General features: G+C 36.6%; 1 pseudogene; it reads left to right on the top strand.

Moving 5' to 3' along the window:
* Nucleotides 1-717: 717 nt before the first annotated feature.
* LOC141416855 (NADH-ubiquinone oxidoreductase chain 1-like) lies at nucleotides 718-1,689 on the top strand (annotated as a pseudogene).
* The last annotated feature ends 16,830 nt before the right edge of the window (nucleotides 1,690-18,519 follow it).

Genomic DNA, 18,519 nt, shown 5'->3' with positions numbered 1-18,519 from the left:
CAACAATACAATTAAAATTAATGGTTGATACAATTGTACATCACTCCAATCTGTCAGAATGGGAAATTCAAAATCTTAACAGACCTCACAGTTTTGGTGTTGTTCTGGTTTGTATTTTCTTACTTTTTTTGCAGTGCAGAACAGAGATTCAATGTGTCTTTGTGCACATTAAACATTTGAGGGGTAGAAAAGTCATGGACAACATACCTATATGATAAGGGATGAAAAATGATATCAAATGGAAATCAGGGTTCATAGAAAAGTATGAAGAAAGTATGAAGAGAAATGACCTAAGCCTTGTATGCACATATGAATAATAAAATAATAAAAAAAAGAAGAAAGTCAAAATGGTAACTGTAAATTAAACATGTCAACATTCTTGCATTCCTTAAAAGCCTTTTTAAATTGCTTAAAGAGAAATACTCGTTTGTTCAATGATTAAAGTTCTTCATGATCTGAGTTCAGACCGGAGCAATCCAGGTCTGTTTCTATCTATTTACAAGTTTCTCCCAGTAGGAAAGGACAAGAGAAATAAGGACAACTCTCCTCCAGAACCTTAAATCCAATAAATGAATTAATATCAATCTAGTAAATTATCAACCCCACCCACCCTAGAACAGGGAGAGTTAAGGTGGTGAAGTCTGGTAATTGCATAACTTAAAACTTTACCCTCAGAGGCTCAATTCCTCTCCTTAACACTTCACATTCATTATAAACATACTCACACTAACTATCCCTATTCTACTTGCAATAGCATTCTTAACCCTCATAGAATGAAAGCTCCTTGGATATATACAATTACAAAAAGACCCAAATGTAGTAGGCCCCTACGGCATTCTCCAACCATTTGTCAATGCACTAAAACTATTTATTAAAGAGCCTATATGACCACTAGCCTCTTCTCCACTACTATTTTCCATTGCCCCAACCCTAGCACTCTCCCTAGCTCTCATTATATGAATCCCATTCCCAATACCACAACCCCTAATTAACATAAACTTTGGTATTCTATTTATTTTAGCAACCTCCAGCCTATCCATCTACGCCATCCTATGATCAGGGTGATCATCGAATTCTAAATATGCCCTAATCGGAGCACTCCGAATGGTCACACAGAAAATCTCATACGAAGTCTCCCTTGCCATCATCGTCCTATCATTAATACTTATAAATGGATCACTCACCATATTCTCACTAATCATGACACAAGAACATATCTGACTTCTTATCGCAACATGACCACTAGCTATGATAAGATTTATCTCAATATTAGCAGAAACAAACCAAGCCCCCTTTGACCTAACTGAAGGCGAATCCGAACTTGTATCCAGATTCAACATAGAATTTGCCACTGGACCATTCACCCTATTCTTTATAGCAGAATACATAAACATTATTATAATAAATGCTCTTACAACAATCATATTTCTAGGAGCATTCCACAATCCCCTAACCCCAGAACTACATACAGTCAACTTCACCATCAAAACCCTTTGCCTCACAACATTATTCCTATGAATCTGAGCATCATACCCCCAATTTCGATATGATCAACTCACACACCTACTATGAAAAAATTTCTTTCCACTTACCTTGGCCGCCTGCATATTGTATGTATCTCTCCCCATTGCTATATCAAGCATCCCCCCCACAAATACAGAAATATGTCTGACAAAAGAGTTAGTTTGATAGATTAAAAAATAGAGGTTTAAATCCTCTTATTTCTAGAGCTATAGGAATTGAACCTAATCCTAAGAATTTCAAATTTTTCGTGCTACCCTCTTACAACCAAATCTAAAGTAAGGTCAGCTAAATAAGCTATCGGGCCCATACCCCGAAAATGTTGGTTTATACCCTTCCCGTACTAATCAACCCCATTGCTAAATTAATTATTCTGTTCACCATACTTATGGGAACAATAATTACAATAACAAGCTCCCACTGAGTACTAACATGAATGGGTCTAGAAATTAATATATTAGCATTCATCCCTCTACTAATTAACAAAGGAAACTCACGATCAACAGAAGCAGCAACCAAATATTTTATAACACAAGCTACAGCATCTACACTACTCTTAATAGCAATCATAATCAAATTACTAGACTCAGGACAATGGTCCATCACCTACATACAAAACCCCATTACCTTCTTTATAACCCTAACAGCATTACCTATAAAACTCAGACTAGCTCCATTTCACCTATGAGTACCAGAAGTCACCAAAGGAACCACCATTATATCCAGAAAACTATCACTAACATGATAAAAACTAGCTCCAGTCTCCATCTTATATCAACTACCAACTCATCATATCAATAGCTCTCCTATCAATTATAGTAGGAGGCTGAGGAGGCCTGAACCAGACACACTATGCAAAATTATAGCCTACTCATCAATCGCCCACATAGGATGAATAATAGCTATCATCTCATACAACTCTATAGCCTTTATACTAAACCTAATCATTTACATCCTACTATCACCATATTCACAATAATTAACTATAACTCAAATACTAGTACACTATTCCTAGCCCACTCTTAAAATATAACACCAGTAATAACCCTAATACTACTTATTTCACTTTTATCACTTGGAGGACTCCCACCACTAACAGGATTCCTACCAAAATGAATTATCATTAACAAACTAACAAAAATCAACCTAACCTTAATACCCACAATCATAGCCATACTCTCCCTACTAAACCTCTACTTCTACATATGATTAATCTACTCAACAACCCTAACCCTATTCCTAACCACCAACACTATAAAAATAAAGTGGCATCATCCTAACAACAAATTCTCAATCCTTTTGCCCCCACTTTTTATTATCACAACTATAACCCTCCCTTAACACCTATTATATTTACCCTAAACTAGGAATTTAGGTTAAACAGACCAAGAGCCTTCAAAGCCCTAAGCAAGTTAAATAAACTTAATTCCTGGAATAAGGACTGCAAGACATCACCCTACATCTCATGAACACAAATCAAACGCTTTTATTAAGCTAACTCCTCACTAGATTGATGGGATTCAAACCCACGAAATTTTAGTTAACAGCTAAATACCCTAAACAACTGGCTTCAGTCTACCTCTCCCGCCGTCTAGGACAAAAAGTCGGGAGGGGCCCCTGCAGAATTGAAGCTGCTCTTCTGAATTTGTGATTCAACATGATTCATCACCTCGAAGCCTGGTAAAAAGAGGACTTAATCCCTGTCTTTAGATTTACAGTCTAATGCTTGCTCAGCCATTTTACCTATGTTCGTCAACCGTTGACTATTCTCGACAAACCATAAAGATATCGGCACCCTATAATTAATATTTGGAGCCTGAGCAGAAACAGTAGGAACTGCCCTGAGTTTATTAATTCATGTAGAATTAGGACAACCAGGGACCCTATTAGGAGACGACCAAATCTATAATGTCATCATTACAGCCCATGCTTTTGTAATAATCTTTTTCATAGTAATATCAATTCTTATCGGTGGATTTGGTAATTGACTTGTACCACTAATAATTGGGGCTCCTGATATAGCACTTCCCCGAATAAACAATATAAGCTTCTGACTGCTCCCACCATCTTTCCTTCTTCTACTAGCTTCCTCAATAGTAGAAGCCGGGGCAGGGACTGGATGGACTGTGTACCCTCCATTAATAGGTAATTTAGCCCATGCAGGAGCATCAGTTGATCTCACCATTCTCTCCCTTCACTTAGCTGGTATATACTCACTTCTCGGCGCTATTAATTTCATTACAACAATTATTAAACACCACTATTTGTATGACCAGTCCAAATCATACAGTTCTACTCCTTTCTCTCCCTGTCCTAGCAGCTGGTGTTACAATACTTTTAACTGACCGTAACCTAAACACTACCTTTTTTGACCCTGCAGGAGGAGGAGACCCCATTCTTTACCAACACCTCTTCTGATTTTTTGGTCACCCTGAAGTGTACATCCTAATTCTCCCAGGCTTTGGCATAATTTCTCACATCATCACCTATTACTCTGGCAAAAAGGAGTCATTGGATACATAGGAATAGTATGAGCTATAATGTCCACTGGTTTTCTGGGATTCACTGTATGAGCTCATCACAGGTTTACCGTTGGAACAGACATTGATAGCTGAGCCTACTTCACATCTGCCACTATAATTATTGCAATCCCTACAGGTGTAAAAGTTTTCAGCTGACTGGCTACGCTTCACAGGGGCAATATCAAATGATCACCAGCCCTACCTTGAGCCCTAGGCTTCATCTTCCTTTTCACACTAGGTGGCCTCACAGGTCAGCACACTATAGCCTATGGTTCTATAGCACATGTGATCCTAGGCTTTTCTTTTTTGATATTTCTTTTTACCTTGAATCAATATTTAGTGTCTTATTTAATATTGGTCTGTTTAGGCCTTTCAATTTTCTTGACAGATTTGATGTCTTGGAAGGTATTATGGTTTTGATATAATGTTTTCTTATTTCATGTTATCCAATTTGTTGGTACATAATTGATCAGAATTATAGTAATCTCATAGTCTCTTTAATTATTATTTCTCTTACATCCATCATACTGTCCGTTTTTTCATTGCTAATTTTAGTTATTTCAGCTTTCTTTTGTAGTCTAGCTTCCACTTAGACAATTTATCTTCTCAAAAACCCAACTCTAGATTTTGTGACTTTTGTGATGTTTTTCTATTTATTCTTTATTTATTCATATGTGCAGTGTTTTTCTATTCAGATTTATTTATTACTGATCTAGTATTTTTCTTTTTCTGCCAAATGGTTTACTTTTTTTCCTTCCTTTACATTGTGTACTTTCTTTGTTTGAGGTCATTCTTTTTTTTCAAGGTAGGTATTTATTGCAATAAACTTCTGTCTTAATACTATTTTGTTGAAAATAAGGAGTTTTTTATATTTTAGCAAATAAGGGGGGAACATCTGAATAAACGTTTCCAAAAGAGGGTTTATAAATGCCCACAATCTATTTGAAAAAGTGCTCAATGTCACTAATCATCTGAAACATGCAAACCAGAGCAAGGATACATGACCTCAAATCTGCTAGAATGTTTAATTTATCAAGAAAACAAAGGTATAGAGAAGATGAACCCTGTACTCTGTTTGTTTGTATTAAAATTAGCATAGTCATTATAGAAAACACTATGGAAATTATTGAAAATATTAAATGTATAAATACAATATAATTCAGCAATCCTAATACTGCATATTTATCTAAAGAAAATAAAATCAGGATTTCAAAGACATCTGCACCTCCATGTTTATTGCAATATTACTTATAATAATCAATGTATAAAAGCAATGTAAGTGTCCATTGATATCTGCATGGATAACACAAATACCATTTTTTTATTGTTTTATTATCCATATGTGCATACAATGCTTGGGTCATTTGTCCCCCCTGACCCCACTCCCTCACTAACCACCCAACTACCACTCCCTCTCCCCCACCCCCTCAATACCCAGCCAAAACTATTTTGCCCTTATCTCTAATTTTGTTGAAGAGAGAGTATAAGCAATAATAGGAAGGAACAAGGGTTTTTGCTAGTTGAGATAAGGATAGCTGTACAGGGAAGTAACTCACATTACTTTCCTGTGCATGTGTGTTACCTTCTAGGTTAATTCTTTTTGATCTAACCATTTTTACAAGGATAGAACAGAATAATGTTATTTAGGCATAAAAGAGAAATGAGTTATCATTTATGGAAGCAAGGATGAGCTTGGTGGATATTCTGGTAACAGATATATAACAGATACAGAAACACAAGTTCTACTTAATACAGTTTATAACTGTAATCCTAAATAATCACAGTCATAGAAGCAGAGGGTAGAAATTTGGTTGTGCTGGGCTAGAGAACAGGGCAAATCGTGAAATTTCATTAAGTAAGATCAAAGATTTATGGTATCTGATGTACCACAAGATAGCTATAGTTAATAATACTATATTGCGTACATAGAATTTGAGAAGAGGATAGATCTTAAGTGCTTTACCAAAAAGTTAATGACAATTTTAACTGCATGATGGACATTTTAATTAACTTAATAGTGGTGGCCATTTCACCATATTATACATACATTTATACATATTACTTATAATCCTTATTAGTCAATTCCACAACAATGTAGGTAATAAAATTAGCAAATCAAAAATGGAAAACAACACTAATGATACTGTGAAAATAATTATACAAAATATAATTAATATTTACTTGTAGTCTTTTGTGCATTACTCCAGTAGGTACTTGCAGGTAAATTTTGTGTTTCGACTTTACATAGCTCTTCAATTTCTCTTTGTAGATATATTGTCAACTTTATAAGAGCTGCATACATTTGGTGATTTGCTTTCCATATTAAGAATTTCTCTGGCTTTCTAGAAATGTAATTTTCCCTATGTTTTTTATTCCTTACTTTCCATATTCTAGTATTGCTAGCTTATTTGTCTTATTGAATTAGATAAGCTGATACATCCAGTGCAACATAAAGAATGGTGACAACAGCTGAGAGTTATCTTTATTGTCGGTACTTGGGTTTGAACTCAGGGACACATGCTTGCTAGGCAGGTACTCAACTTGAGCCATGTCTCCAACCCTTTTTGCTGTGGTTATTTTGGAGATAGGTTTTGCCTTTTACCCAGGCTGTCATGAACCATGGACTTCCTATTTTAAACTTCTGATCATCAATGGAATGATAGGCTTGTGCCACAATGTCCCACCCATTGAGAAGGGGGTCTTACAAACTTTTTTGCCTGGGTTGCCCCAGAATCACATCCTCCTGATCTCAGCCTCCCCAGTAGCTACAATTACAAGCAAAAGCCATTAGTGCCTGGCTTGAAATTTATCTTAATATGTATTTTATTGAGTTTTTTAAACAAAACCAAAAATAGTATAATTTCCCAAAATACATTTTATCAGTTATTTATATGATTAAACCATTCTTGAGAAAGTTGTGAAATATACAGATGTATGAAACTCAAAGGACTCCAACTAGAATCAACACATAGAAGCTCTCTCAATCTATGAAAATTAAAAGCAGTTATGAATTACATATTACAACTAACCTATGAAAATCAAAGAAAAAAAAATTATAAAAGCAATAGAGAAATATATCAAGTCACATGTGTCTAGAGATACTAGCTAAGATATTTAAGAAAACAGCTGGTAAAAAAAATTACACCAAAAAAAAAACCCTAGAAAAAAATCCCTTTAGAAAATAATTTGAAGTAAAGTCTTCCAAAGACAAAAAAAAAGACCTAAGGGAATTCACTACCACTATTATGAAGTTAAAAGAAATGCTCAAGTGAGTCTTACATCTGTAAGTAAAACACTAGTTGACATCACAAAAATATATATAATTATAAAACTTATTATAAAGGTAGACACAAAATGAAAGGCACCAAATAATCAAAAGCTTTTCACCACATAACACCATAAACTCCACAATAATTGACAGAAAAAAGGTAAGTAGCAAAGGTATTCAAAACACCCAGAGAAAAATTAACAAAACAATAAGAACAGCTTCCTAGCCTATCAATAACAACATTGAATACAAATGAATTAAATTGCCCAAATAAAGGATACAGACTGTCAATGGGAGAGGAGCAACACTCAACTATATGCTGCCTAGGAGAAAATCATTTCATTGGTATAGATACAGATAGATAACAAATGAAGATGAGGCTTTTGAAAGATGGTAGACTGGTGACATCCACCAATTAATATTATTTCTGCAAGGTAGAGCTGGTAGAGCTCAAGAGAAGATACTCTGGGATGTGAGTAAAGGTGGTGTTAAGGTAAGAGGCCGGCCACCTTCTGAGAGGACAAAGGACACTCGAGACAAAGGAGGTCACATGGGGAGGTTTATTTCTAGCCAGGCTAGGGTCCAAGCATCCACCTGATGCAGCAGGTTTCAGCAAGGAACATGAGAGAAAAGCTTAAGCAGATCTTATACTCTTTAAAGCATCAATCATCGTCACATAGGAATTCCTCATGCCCCTGGGGTCACATTTTCCTGATCTTGCCCACATCCTGGTAGTGGGGTAATATTATTTATTGGGAACTGGGGAAACACCAGAGACTTATTTATCAGATTACAAGGAATGTGTTCTCCCATAAATTAGGGGCTAGTAGTGGAATAGAAACCTAAGGCTTGGATAAGAACAGCAGGGAGTCCTGCTTTGGAAAGTTTATTTACAAGTGGAGATAAAGAAAGGCAGGGATGGGTGCTTATCTCTTCATGGTGCCTTTCATCTCGATCCCGAACTCTTGCATGACTCTAATGAGCAATTCCTCACAGCTCTGTCCAAGGTTACAGCTTTTAATTGACAGTTTACCATGTTTTACAACTCTCTTTCAAGACTATCTTCCTCTTCACGAGGTTACCCAAGGGTCATGCCAGTTATAGCTGATTTCTAGGCTAGGTGGGCTGCCAGTTACAGGCCCCAACATTCCCCCCTTTAGATGTTCATAATGAGGAATCATGCTCATTTGGATGATACGTGTAAATATTTTCAGGGATAGGTAGCCCTTCATATTGCTGTCTCAGGACCATGAGTTGGACTGTACTAACTTGATCTTTTATGAAGGTCACTAGCTTATTCAGAATGCATGGGCCAAAAGTTAGGATAAGCAGCAGTATAACCAAGGGACCCACCAGGGTGGAGACCAAGGTAGTAAACCAGGGGGACCTATTGAACCAAGCTTCAAACCAACCTTCTTGGGCCTCTCTTTCCCGCTTTCTTTTTGCCAGTCCTTCCCTCACTTTAGACATAGACTCCCTAAGTACTCCCAAATGATCAGCATAGAAACAACATTCCTCCCCTAAGGCAGCACATATTACCCCCTGCTGAAGGAACAATAAGTCTAGCCCCCATCTGTTCTGGAGTACTACCTCAGATAGGGAGGTAAGAGATTTTTCTAGGTGACTAATGGAGACTTCTATTCTCTCTAGGTCCTTGTCTATGGCCACGCGCAGTGAGGACATCCCACTATGTTGAGCAGCCAGGAATGCTATGCCAGTTCCTGCTCTGGCCACTCCTAGGCTAAGTAGGGTAGCAATGGTTAATGCAGAAATAGGCTCTCTCTTTTTCCTCTCACGTGTTCCTGTATTCCAGTATAAATATAGGCTCTCCTCAGAATGATAGATGATGCAGGGCAGCACAGTCTCTAGGACGCAGAATTTCCTGGAGCCGTTAAAGACATTAGTCGATAGGCAAGGGGTGAGCCCAGACTGTGAGCATATCCACCATCCATTGTCTTTTGGAATTACTCATTTAACACCATCTCCCCAGGTGGGTTTGATATCTACAACAGCACATAGGTCCTGTTTTCCCACCGGCACCTTCCCTAAGCAGGTTCCCTGGTTACTCATTTGTTGTATGGTCAGACCTCTCTTAAGTTTCCCCAGGAACATTGAATAGGGTTTTCACTAGTCAAAACATTGTAGGTGGCATTTAGTCCTATTGCCTCATAGAATGGGGACCTCACATCATAGCACAGCCAGCAGGAGGTAGTCATATTAGGGCTGGTGTGGTTCAATGTTAGGAATGTGGCATTTACCAAATTCCAAAGGGGGTCCATAGACCCAGTTGTGGGGCTGGGCCTTCCCAGGGAAGTGCCAGTTCCTAGTGGTCCTGGAGTTGTAATACTAGCATTTGAGTGAGGTCAGGAAGGAACCCGAGTTGTGCAAGGTCGGGGAGGCGGCTCCACATAGGGCGGCTTAAGTCCTTTATTGGGGCCTCTCGCCCGAGAGTAGGGGCAGGTAGCTGTGTGAGTCAGATAGTAAATAGGGCTCCCTGGTCTCAGACCCCGAGCCTCATCGGGTCATAGCAACGAATCCCCCAGATGAGGCCTGATATCCATCGAGTGTCAGCTTTAACTTTTTCTGTAAATTTGATTTTTACAAGGTCACAGCGAGGCCTGCAGTGGCTTCTTTGTTTTGTAATACAGCCCTTAGACATGGCAATTAGGTCTGTTTTTTCAGGGGGAGGCCACCAGATGTTGCCAGTGGACACACAGGACCAGGAAGCACAAAAATAATTTGATGCCCCCCCTCCTTTTGGTCTATTTCCTCTTTTATTAGTATGGAATGTCCTCCTTTATCTCACTTGATCAATGTAGGTTTGAAGTCTGCTTTGTCAGAGATAAGTATTGCTACACCTGCCTGTTTTTGGGGGCCATTTGCTTGGTAAATCTTCTTCCTACCTTTCATCCCAAGCCTAGACTTATTTCTGTTGGTGAGATGGGTCTCCTGTAAGCAACAAATTGTTGGATCTTCGTTTTTAATCCATTTCATCAAACGGTGCCTTTTGATGGGTGAATTAAGTCTGTTAATATTAAGTGTTAGTACTGGTAGGTATGTGGTGATTCCTGTCATTTAGTTCTCTTAGTTGTTTGAAGGTTTGATTGTGTGTACCTATGTTTAGGTTACTCTCGACTTTTTTGCTTTTTCTTTCCCTGTTGTTTGGTGCTGCCTGTCCTTTCATGGTTATATTGTGTTTCACTTTCTGCATGCAGAATCCCTTGTAGAATCTTTTGTAGTGGTGGCTTTGTGGTCACATATTGTTTTAGTTTCTGCTTATCATGGAAGACTTTTATTGCTCCATCTATTTTGAATGATAGTTTTGCTGGGTAGAATATCCTGGGGTTGAAGTTATTTTCATTCAGTGCCCAGAAGATCTCACCCCACACTTTTCTTACTTTTAATGTTTCTGTTGAGAAGTCTGCTGTGATTTTGATGGGTTTACCTTTGTATGTTACTTGTTTTTTCTCTCTTACAGCCTTCAATATTCTTTCCCTAGTTTCTGAGCTTGTTGTTTTAATGATGATATGTCGTGGGGTAGTTCTAATTTGATCTGGTCTGTTTGGTGTTCTGGAGTCCTCTTGCATCTGTATGGGACTATCTTTCTCTAGATTTGGGAAATATCTTTTATTATTTTGTTGAGTATATTACACATTCCCTTTGCTTGCACCTCTTCTCTTTCTTCGATGCTCATGATTCTCAAGTTTGCTCTTTTGATTGAGTTGGTTATTTCTTGCATTTTCTTTTCAAAGGTCTTTTTTTTAAATTAATAGTTCTTCAGTTCTTCCTTTAATTACCATTTCATCTTCGAGTTCTGAGATTCTGTCTTCTGTTTGTTCTATTCTGCTGTATTGGCATTCTGTTTTGTTTTGCAATTCTGTTTTTTCCATATCCTGGGTCATTTCCTCTTTAATGTTGTCTATTTTTGTCCTGAGTTCATTTATCTCTTTATTAATTGTGTTCTCTGCTTCTCTTTGGTGTTTATACAGTGCTTCTATGGTTTCCTTTATTTCTTCTTTTGCTTTTTCAAATTCTCTATTTTTGTTGTCTTGGAATTTCTTGAGTGTCTCCTGTACATTTTCGTTGCCTATATCCAGTAACATCTCTATAAAATTCTCATTGAGTACCTGTAGTATGGCTTCTTTTAAATTATTCTTGTGGGCTTCATTAGGTTCTTTGATGCAATCTGATCTGAGTATCTGTTTTCTTCATTTCCCTCTGGTTCCTATAGTAATTTTTTGCTGTGGAGAAACTGGATTCCCTGTTTTTTCTGTCTTCCCATCATTGCCCTTGGTGTTGTTATTGTCCCTGAACTGTGTGCAATTAAGTATTTTCTGGCTGTAGTAATAGCAGTAGTGATATTTAGAATGGATTGGTGAGAGGGGATGGAAAGCAAAGAAGTTAAAGGAAAAGGGAAAACAAATAATCAAGAAGAAAAAAAACAAAAAAACTAAACAAAGAAATAATCAAAAAAGTTTCAAAGATATAAACAGGGAAGGACAGTGTACTAATCAACAGTAAGCTGAAAAGGCATTAGAGAGACAGAAAGAGGATTGAAAATAAAAAATAAAAAGAATAAAGTTAAGAATAAAAATAAAAATAAGTAAATGAAAGAAAAAATGTATATATATAAAAAACAAAATAAAATAAAATGTAAAATAAAAAATAAAAAATGAATAAAATTCAAAAAAAAACCTTCAAGTTCAAATGCAATGAAGTTTCAGTCTTAATAATTTTGGTGCTCGTCCCTCAGACTCTAATCCTGGAGAAGGTGCCTCAGATGTTGTTCTGTAGTTGTCTCATCAAAGGGGTAACATAAGGAAAAAAAAAACCCACAAAGTGTCCCAAGTTCAAATGCAATACCATTTCAGTAAGTTTTTCAGCATGCAGGTGTAGTTTGGTTGTTTTCTCATCAAAGGTAGGGAGAGAGAAAAAAAGAGTCTGGAGGCACTTCTGTGAATGGCTATCTGCAGCTGTGGCTTGCCTGCCTGCTGCTGTCAGCCTGCTGTTGCTGGAGGCTTATTTATGCAGATCTCTGAGATGAGCTTAGCACTCACCTAGCCCTGCATCCTTTTTTTTTTTTTTCATTTTTCTTTTATTATTCATATGTGCATACAAGGCTTGGTTCATTTCTTCCCCCTGCCCCCACCCCCTCCCTTACCACTCTGCCCCCTCCCTCTCCCCCCCTCCTCAATACCCAGCAGAAACTATTTTGCCCTTATTTCTAATTTTGTTGTAGAGAGAGTATAAGCAATAACAGGAAGTTCTCCTGTGGGCAAGCAGCTGCTCCAAGCTTTCCCCTTTCCAAGCACACTGGGGGAGATGACACTGTACCCACTTTCTCAGACCTGCGTGTTTATTTACAGCTTACCTGGGAAGTGGGTCTTCCCCCCTCTCCTGTGGAGTTTTCCTCCCATCACTGCCTTTACAAGCTTTCCTGCTCCTGATTGCTGGGTGTGTGCTGCTGCTGCTGCCAGCTGGTGTGTTTGTTTACAGCTCACACAGGAGGTGGGTCTTCTCCCCTCTCCTGTGGAGTTTTCCTCCGTCTGCCACTCTCACAAGCTTTCCCTCTCCTGGTTGCTGGGCGTGCTCAGCTGCTCCTGCCCTCTCTGTCCAGGCCCAGCTTGTTTATTTGCAGTTCTGGGAAGGATTCCCCTACCCCCTTTGGTGCTCAGGGCACCCCACCCTCTTTGCTATGTGTTTTTACTGTTCTTATTGCTTATTACTCAGTTTCTCTTTTTTCCCTGGATGGGGGTAGGTCTGTCCAGGGGGCTGTGCTGATCTGGCCCAGGGATGTCTGTGGAAGTACCGGGTACTGCTTAGCTCACCTTGTGGTCCATGTTTTCCCAAGCTGTCTGGACCCAGGGGCCCTCCTGGTTTCTCCATTCAACATGAAGTGAGATGCTCTGCACAGGCTTGAGTTGTGGAGGGGTCAGTGTTTTGCCTCTTCTCGGTGACTTTGCCTGCAAGGTGTGTCTCCAGTGTCTCTCCAGGATTTCACCTTAGGAGACATTCTTTCTACTTCCTCCCTCTAGCCACCATCTTGGAAAAATCACAAGTCCTTTTCTTTTTAGATTGATTCTCAGTAACTTTTTTCCAGGGTTGGCCTCCAACTCTGGATATTGTACCCTAGTCTGCAAAGTATCTGGGATTACATGTGTACACCACTCCACCTGCAGTATTTTTCTTTATGTGTTCATTTTGTATAATTTAATGAACCACCTTAGAAGTTAATCTATGTCATAACCAATGGAAAGATGTCCCTCTTTTAAAAGCTAAATAACCTTCACACACACACACACACACACACACACACACACACCACATTCCTTTATCCATTAATGGATACCTGGTTGTTTACCTATTTGGCTATTGTGTATTGTGTGGCAGGAGAATCCAGATATCTTTATAACATGTTTTTTTCATTTCTTTTAGGCATATCTCCAAAGAGGAATAAAGTACATTGACCTACACTCTGGAGGTGGATATATGGATATATCCAATAAATGCCATGTAATGATGAGATATATAATAGACTTATTACATTAACCCAACCCAGAACACTAAAATGATGGAGAATATTGCAGCATTACAAAAGTAGTAAAGCTACTTTCAGTAGGTTTGAAAGCTGTTTGTTACGACCAAGGAGCACATAGAGCTTGTAAGTATAACGCAAAGAACAATTATCCTGATATAATCTTTTTATTATACTTATGCCATCACTTACCTGTTATACAAAAACAAATGAAAGAAGCTGTTGATACACAACATGGTATACAAATCTGCATTCCCAAATTACATCTCATTTTACCAAGGCAAAAACTTCCTCATGACCAGTGTACATAATTGTAAGGTAAGAGGTGAATCACATAGGCATTATCTTTATTCCAAATATCATAATAGGAATTTAATCAATAGATTAATGGATTTAATCAACAGATAAAAGGTATTAAGTACACAAATAGAGAAATGGTGGCAGATACAATAGTGGTACAAAGACGAGTGACAACTCCTAAGAGGGCACTATTTCTATCTTAACCTGAGATTATATTGACTCTAGAGAATTAAACTGTTTGCTACTTCATTCACAGGTGAAAGAAAGTCAGTTGATTTTTGTAAAAGTCACTATATCACTTTTCAATTGTATGGAAGAACTTGACTGAAGTTTGTTTATTTTTCTTTGTTATTTGTAGGAGAGATACAATGAAATGGTCTTGCTGACCCAGATGAAAAACAACATATTGGAACTATAAAATGGTAGGTATAATAGAGGATAACAGAAAGGAGAGGTTGAATTAGTGAAGGAATGCTGAAACCTTTTTCTTGAGATATAGGTTTCACTGCTAAGTCATGGATCTCCTTACATTTCAATGGGAAGTTGAAGCATTGAGTAAGTCCCTCTAACCTGCCAGGAATGGAGCTTCAAACTCTTTTAACATACATTTGTACCAAGAATCTGCTAAAGGTCTCTCAGGTTTTTGAAACCTTTTTTGGTTGCTGTTGCTTTTTGAAATGCAAAATGTAGTCTTAACCTGCCTTATGCAATTTAGTAATCAATTAAATATCTGAGAGATGGATAATGTTATAGCCAGCATATCAATATCATAAAGAATGCAAAAAAGATAATTCTTCATTGAAGAAAATAAATAACATGGAAAGCAGGATTAATAGAAAAGAATGGAGAAAGTGGAAAAATTATGCATTGAAGAAGTCATCATTTATTCTAAACTCCTTTTAAAATATTGTTTAAAACAAATTTATCAACAGTACATTTGGGAGTGTCTAACATATGTAACAGTAAAATATGTGAAAGAATTTGAAGTACTGAGACATAGAATTGCATTTTCAAAAGACTTTGAATGTATATATAAAAAAAGAATCCTGTCAACAGCCAGTTGGGAAATAAATTCCTCCTCAGACAAACCTTCATATGAGACTAAAATCCCAATCAATGTTTATTACAGCTTTGTGGGAGTCCTAGAAGCAGGAACTGTCTAAGACATACAAAGATTCCTGATGGTCAAAATCTGTGAGGTAATTAGTGTGGATCATGTTTAGCCATTAAGTTTTGGAATAATTTTCCCTACATATATAAAAACAGATATCTGGAAAGCTCACCAAGGTTTGCAAATGGAGCCATAAATATGTAAAGATATCACAAATGAGATAAGTAATCATAACAGAAATAAATATTTAGAAACAAAGTATAACAAAAAAATTAAGTTGTAAGATGCAGCTAAACCATTATTGAGAGAAATTTATAGCTGTAGTATTTCTTTGACAAAGAAGACATTGTGAAGGTGACATTGTGTTATCTTAGGACTTAGACCTTCACTGCACTATGGCTTTCTGCCACTGGGATCCTTGAGTATCCTATAAAATTGACCATCCTACTAGGGAGAAATTATTGTCCTGTGACTACATAAAGAGTGGAAGGACCCAGTGGATGTCTTCATTCCTCAATTCCACTATGCTATGAATAAGAAGATGTTCTAGACCCTACAGACCACCTAGTATGTAGCTGAATAATACAGAGTATCTTAAGTCCATACACTATGAAGTAGAAGAAATACATATCTAACATATCCCTTAAATTTTTAGATAAAATAAAATATTGTTTATTTTATGTTACACAAAAATAATGAGTAATGCCACAGAGCGAAAGATAACCAGAATAAAAACTGGAACCCCAACTGGGGTGTTTCCATAACAAAAATTTGTAATTCTCTAAGGACTTTTGTGGAAACTCTAGGTAAATGCTAAAAATATGGGAAGGAACTGTATTTGGAAGTTGAAGAAAGTAATTTAGAGTACTTTCTAGTGCTGGAAATTTTGGAAATACTGTCACTTACAGTACTATAGAAATAGAAAAGGTAGTTGAATGAACTACCTTCTGCTAAGATTTCCAAGTACAATATCAAATATGTCAGCTGTTTTTCTTTCAGCAGTACATGATATCATAAAGTATGAATCAAAAATAATTCAAACTATTTACCTTAAAGTTTTCAATGAAAACTGGAACAAAATAAAGGAGCAAGCATTGCTAATTTCAAAAATAAAACTGGTTTTTTATATCTAGACTTGCCAAAAAAAAAATAAAACTCTCAAAATAAGTGTCATTTAAATAAATATCAATTTATTGTATTGATGTAAAACATTGTGATATTGTTTCAGAAAGATTAAACACAAGCAGACATAATGATTTCTAAGAACCTTAAATGGTATTATCAGTATGCATGCAGACTTTGAACCTAAGCCTGAGAAGAACTAAATAAAATAGAGAAAATAGAGTGTGGCTCTTGTATAATAGGGAAAATAACAATAAAATAGAGAAAATAACAAAGAAACATAAGTAGTACTGATTTTCTCTTATTTTAACTGACACATACTGTGCATGCTGAACAGTCACACTGGCATTTAAATGCATGAATATAATGTGTAATGATCAGATCACAGTAATTGGTTTTTCATCACCTCAGACGCTTACATTTTTTTGTGCTGAGACATTCAGAATCCTCTCTGCCAGCTCTTTTGAAATTTACAACCACTTCTTGACAAAACTGTACATTTTATCAATCAAAATTATTCTTTCTGTTAAATGCCACTTTGGTTCCCATTAATTTTCTTCTCTCCCTCCTCCTCTACACCCCATCAGGTACTGGTAACTACCATGCAATACCTGCTTCTCTGAGATCAGCATTTCAGTTTCCATATACATAGAGGACATGTAGTACTGGACTTTCTGTACCTGAATTATTTTACTTAACATACTGTCCACCAATTCCACTGTGTATTTGAAAATTACAGAATTCATTCTTTTATTATGGATGAGTAGCAGCCCATTGTCTGTATGTACCACACTTTCTCTCCAGACATCTGTCAATGGATACCAAGGTGCAGTCCATATTTTAAGTGTTTTTAAAAGTGCTGCAATAAACATGTGAGTGCAGATGTCTTGTTTGACATACTCACTTCACTACTGGAAAAGGGACTCCCAGAACACAATACAGGTCTATTTCTAGGTTTTGAGGAACCTACACATGTTTTCTGACCTGTGCTAACTTAAATTCCTACCAACATGATATGAGGTATAGGAGTTCTCTCTTTCTCTTTGTCATCAACATTTGTTATATGTCTTTTTGATACTAGCCACTTAGCAGGTTTGTGATATTCCATTTGTGGTTTTGATTTTAATTTCCCTGATGAATACTGATGTTCAGAAAGTCTCATAAACATTTTGGGCCTTTGTAGTCACCCTTGCAGATATTTCTATATTGGTCAATCAGTCATTTATAATTAGATGATTTTGGAGTTGAGTTTTTGGGATTTTTTGTTTTTACTTTTTATATTGTGTTGCTAGAATTCCTTATATAGTTTGTTTTTAAACACTGTCATAAATAGTTTGCAAATATTTTTGCAATTCTATACATAGTCTATGGAGTTCATTGATATTTCCTATACAATGTGGCACTTTTTCCTTTTGTTGCCTGTTCTTTAGGGTTTATCCAAAATTTTACTCTAATTAATATCTTGAAGAATTTTCCCTATGCATATTTTGTTTTTTTCATAGTTTTAAATCTTTAATACACTTTGACTTGTTTTTTTAATAAGATGAGATATGAAGCATCTAATTTAATTCTTCTGTACAAGGATATTTAGTTTTTTCTAGCACCATTTATTTAATAACTTCTTTTTATCTAATGCAATTTATGTTGCTCTTGTTAAAAATCAGTTGGTTATAAATAGGAGAATTTATTTGTCAGTTCTGCATTCTGTCCATTAGCCTATGTTTGTCTCTAGGCCAGTACCATGGTGTCTTGATTCCTATAGCTTTGAAGGTATTATTGTGATACCTTCAGCTCTGTTTGTTCTGGATTACTTTTTCTATTTAGTTTGTAGTTACTGTATGAATTTTACGATTGTAGTTCTACTGCTGTGAAAAATGTTATTGATATTTTGATATAGTCCCTCCACTGAATCTGTAAATTGCTTGGGGCAGTTATAGACATTATAGTAATATTTATTCTTATAACTCATAAACATGGGAATTTATTCCTTTTTCTTGTCCTCTTCTAAATATTCATCAGGTTATTTTTATTGTAGAACTCTTTTGCCTTCCTTGTTAAGGTTGTCCTTAGGTATTTGTTGTAGCAATTTTAAAAGAAATTTGTTCTTTTTTTTTTTTCATCATTAAAATATTTATTTTTT

Source organism: Castor canadensis, chromosome 1 (assembly GCF_047511655.1).
Source record: "Castor canadensis chromosome 1, mCasCan1.hap1v2, whole genome shotgun sequence".
In the NCBI taxonomy this organism is placed as follows: domain Eukaryota; kingdom Metazoa; phylum Chordata; class Mammalia; order Rodentia; family Castoridae; genus Castor; species Castor canadensis.
The sequence above is the reverse complement of the archived record's forward strand: the minus strand, read 5'-3'. Positions and strand labels throughout refer to the sequence as shown.